Genomic DNA, 5110 nt, shown 5'->3' with positions numbered 1-5110 from the left:
CTGCGCCACGCAAAGTGTAACTTTGAAACTATGCCGTAACTCTACGCCGAGTAATTAGGCCATATAAAATTAATGTTTTGGTTCTCGTCTAGAGAATTTTCAAGAATTGATGAGGGCGTGAGTGTTTTTTTTCCAATGTGTTTTCTTTTCCATCAGTGCTCGAGGAAAGGCCTTTTTTTAATGTGATATTCTGAGGGATAAACCCCCTAGACTACCACAAAAAGTTCATTAAGGTGCGGGATTGTAGCTATCTAAATTATCCTGACAAATATCCAATTAGCTTCAGCTATTAAGCTATTTAGATATTTAAGATATTTGGATATTATTAAAGGATATTATGGATAATTTGGATAATAGTTGCGTTGCACCTACTGATATTTTAGATATATGGATATGTTAGATAATTTGGATATATCAAGGATATTATGGATATTTGTATATTTCAGATATTTGAATATTTTAGATAATTTGGATATTATTATGGCTAATTAGGATAATTTGGATATTTTAGATATTTTGGATATTATTATGGCTAATTTGGATAATTTGGCTATTATTATGGCTAATTAGGATAATTAGGATATTTTAGATATTTTGAATATTATTATGGCTAATTTGGCTAATTTGGATATTATTATCGCTAATTAGGATAATTTGTATATTTCAGATATTTGGATATTTTAGATAATTTGGATATTATTAGGGCTAATTAGGATAATTTGGATATTTCAGATATTTGGATATATTAGATAATTTGGATATTATTAGGGCTATTTAGGATAATTTGGATATTTTAGACATTTTCATATTATAATGGCTAATTAGGATAATTTAAATATTTTAGAAATTTTGGATATTATTATGCCTCATTAGGATAATTTCAGATATTTTAGATAATTTGGATATTATTAGGGCTATTATTAAAGGATGATTTGGATATTTTAGATATTCTTCATATTATTATGGCTAATTAGGATAATTTGGAAATTTCAGATATTTGGATATTTTAGATAATTTGGTTTTTCATAGGGCTATTTAGGATAAATTGGATATTTTAGATATTTTGGATATTATTATGGTTAATTAGGGTAATTTGGATATTTTAGACATTTTAGATAATATTATGCCTCGTCATTAGGATAATTTGGATATTTCAGATATTTGGATATTTTAGATAATTTGGATATTATAAGGGCTATTTAGGATAATTTGGAAATTTCAGATATTTGGATATATTAGATAATTTGGATTTATTAGGGATATTTAGGATAAATTGGATATTTTAGATATTTTGGATATTATTATGGCTAATTAGGATAATTTGGATATTTTAGACATTTTGGATAATATTATGCCTCATTAGGATAATTTGGATATTTCAGATATTTGGATATTTTAGATAATTTGGATTTTATTAGGGCTATTTAGGATTATTATGGCTAATTAGGATGATTTGTATATTATTCTGGCTAATTAGGATAATTTAAATATTTTAGAAATTTTGGATATTATTATGCCTCATTAGGATAATTTCAGATAAATTAGATAATTTGGATATTATTAGGGCTATTAAGGATAATTTGGATATTTTAGATATTCTTCATATTATTATGGCTAATTAGGATATTTTGGAAATTTCAGATATTTGGATATTTTAGATAATTTGGATTTTATTAGGGCTATTTAGGATAAATTGGATATTTTAGATATTTTGGATATTATTATGGCTAATTAGGGTAATTTGGATATTTTAGACATTTTGGATAATATTATGCCTCATTAGGATAATTTGGATATTTCAGATATTTTAGATAATTTGGATACTATTAGGGCTATTTAGGATAATTTGGAAATTTCAGATATTTGAATATATTAGATAATTTGGATTTTATTAGGGATATTTAGGATAAATTGGATATTTTAGATATTTTGGATAAATTATGCCTCATTAGGATAATTAGGATATTTCAGATATTTGGATATTTTAGATAATTTGGATTTTATTAGGGCTATTTAGGATTATTATGGCTAATTAGGATGATTTGTATATTATTCTGGCTAATTAGGATAATTTAAATATTTTAGAAATTTTGGATATTATTATGCCTCATTAGGATAATTTCAGATATTTTAGATAATTTGGATATTATTAGGGCTATTAAGGATAATTTGGATATTTTAGATATTCTTCATATTATTATGGCTAATTAGGATAATTTGGAAATTTCAGATATTTGGATATTTTAGATAATTTGGATATTATTAAGGCTATTTAGGATAATTTGGAAATTTCAGATATTTGGATATATTAGATAATTTGGATTTTATAAGGGCTATTTAGGATAAATTGGATATTTTAGATATTTTGGATATTATTATGGCTAATTAGGATAATTTGGATATTTTAGACATTTTGGATAATATTATGCCTCATTAGGATAATTTGATATTTTAGATCTTATGATATTTTAGATAATTTCGATATTATTATGGCTTATTATGATAATTTGATACTTTTATAGCATTTTATAGCTTTTTCGGATTGTAAGGGGTAGGTGATTAATACTACCATTAAAACTGCTGGAATAGGTGAAACAAGCAACAAAGAATTTTTATAAACATATTTTATCAAACAATAAAAGGAATTAATTGTATCAAGAGCGTGAAAGAGTAAATTCCAGTAACTAAATAGCGCCACCGATTTTATCATTAATAGATACATTTTATATCCGAAAAAGCTATAAAAATGCTATAAAAGTGATTAAATTTGTAAAAGAGGTGACATTAAAGTTGAGAATGACTCAAAAGCATCTGCAAACATTAGCATGATATCACATTTAGCTGTTTAAGCCTAAAATTTGACTGTACATGATGTTTTGTTTGAAAAACTAATAAATGATCCCATCAAACAACGGTGGCATGATGTAGGCTATTCATAATATTTTTCAATATGCAATATCACTAGTGTATGCGTCGTTCTTTTAAACTCTTTTACAGCAACATACATGGTTTAGGAAACTTGATGCATATGCAACTTTAATGTACAATATAATGATAAATCATAGGCCTACTACATTAACAATATCTGATATATCGGATATTTTAGATAATATGTGAATTATCCGATATTTGGGATAATTTAGATAATAGCTAAATATCTGATAATATCTTAATATCCATCACTTACTAAGGATAAACAATCAATACAAATTTAGAAGTTCCTAATATCCAAATATCTGATATATCGGATATTTTAGATAATATCTAAATTATCTGATATTTTGGCTAATTTAGATAATAGCTAAATATCTGATAATATCTTAATATCCAATACCTACTAGGCAAAAAAATTACTAAAATTTTTAAAGTCCCAAATATCAAAATATATGATATATCGGATATTTCAGATAATATCTAAATTATCCATTAAATACCAGGAAAAAAACCAAAAAATATTCTAATTTCAAAATATCCAAATATCTGATATATCGGATAATTTAATATTTAAATAATCACATGCTTTGGATAATATCTTAAATATCTGATATATCGGATATTTTAGATAATAAGATATTATGATCCCCAAAAATAGCCAAATAACTAAAAGCAACCTTGTAACTATCTAAATTAGCATATTTTTCACCCTATGCTACAACACACAAATTATCCAAATTATCTTTAAAAAAAGTTACAATCCCGCACCTGACTGGTTCATGTTCTCTAATAAACTCATTTATATGTATAAAGTGTTCCTAAAGTGTTCCAAAATCTAAACAAAATTTGAAAAATCTTAAAACAAAATCTGACAAATCCCAGAAATTGCGGAGGGAGAGGGGACGAGAACCAAAACATTAATTTTATACGGCCTTATCTATGTTGCAAACCCTACTCGTACATGTCCTAAATAACGCCCGGAATGAACGTCAATATTCCAAACCGCTAGGTAAAATGTTTCCGGATAGTATTTCCACCAACAATTAGAGCAGATTGATATTAAACGAGATGCACGCGACTTACATGGAAGTTTTTTAAATCCTTATCGGCGACGTTGGTTGTACGGTTGTACCATGGAAGTACGAGATATTAAGGTTACACGAAGAAACGTATAAAAAACGTATAAAAGACGTATAAAGTTGTTCTCTAAAACAGAGTTTTCTCAGTAATCAAATATCGCAGCGAGTGAACTTTTGGTGCATTGGATGTAGCTTAACATTTTTGTGTGTGTTATACAAATTTTTAGAATAAGTTTGAAATCCTTCGTTTAAAGCATTTTTACGCACCATGTCCACAAGATCAAAAACACGTTCCATGACGTTTTTTTTTTCAAATGTGCGCCCCGTATAAATCCACGCCGAGTGATTGTTTTCTTCTTTTTCGTATTGTACTATAAATCGATCAAAGAAATAATGTTGCCATGGGGAAGAACCAAATACAGTACCGTTTACATTTTAAAAGCCCGTTTTGGGGGGAAAAGTTTGGAGAATTTGCTTGAGAAAAAGCTGGTTTGTGAAATTATCGATATCTTGATTACGGGACGTTAATTTAGACATCTGAATACCTACATTATTTCTCAACATTCTGCCAATTGCTATTCCATTTGATTTTAACTCCAAATTGAAGCTAGTTTTGCAAAAAACGAGGTTTTTCTCCATCGGGTTCGTCCAAAATTTCAGCGCCGACATGCGTGTTTATTCTAAGAGCCATTATGCGGACGCAATTGTAATCACGTCATTACGTCAAATTATAATTAAATATCCCCTTCGAGGACAATCAATTGGGTAAGCTGGTGTAAGGCCGAGCGGATAGAGCGTCGGACTTTGAATCTATTATGATTAATTTTTGTGGGTTCGAGTCCCCGTGTGGCTGAAATTTCGGTTTTTTTCCTCTCTTCTCATTTTTACTTCTGTTCTTCCCTCTTTTCTTTCTCCTTTTCTTTTCTTTTCTTTCTTTCTTTCTTTCTTTCTTTCTTTCTTTTTTATTCACTATTTCTTTATTATTTCTTGCTCCTTTCTTTTATAGTTTGTGTATATTTGATTGATTCGCTGACTGCAGTGATTGATTGTTTTTCACTTTATATAATTCAGACATTTGTAGGCCTGCTAAGTCTGTC

Source organism: Amphiura filiformis, chromosome 2, assembly GCF_039555335.1.
Source record: "Amphiura filiformis chromosome 2, Afil_fr2py, whole genome shotgun sequence".
Lineage (NCBI taxonomy): Eukaryota > Metazoa > Echinodermata > Ophiuroidea > Amphilepidida > Amphiuridae > Amphiura > Amphiura filiformis.
Note: the sequence above shows the minus strand (reverse complement) of the source record.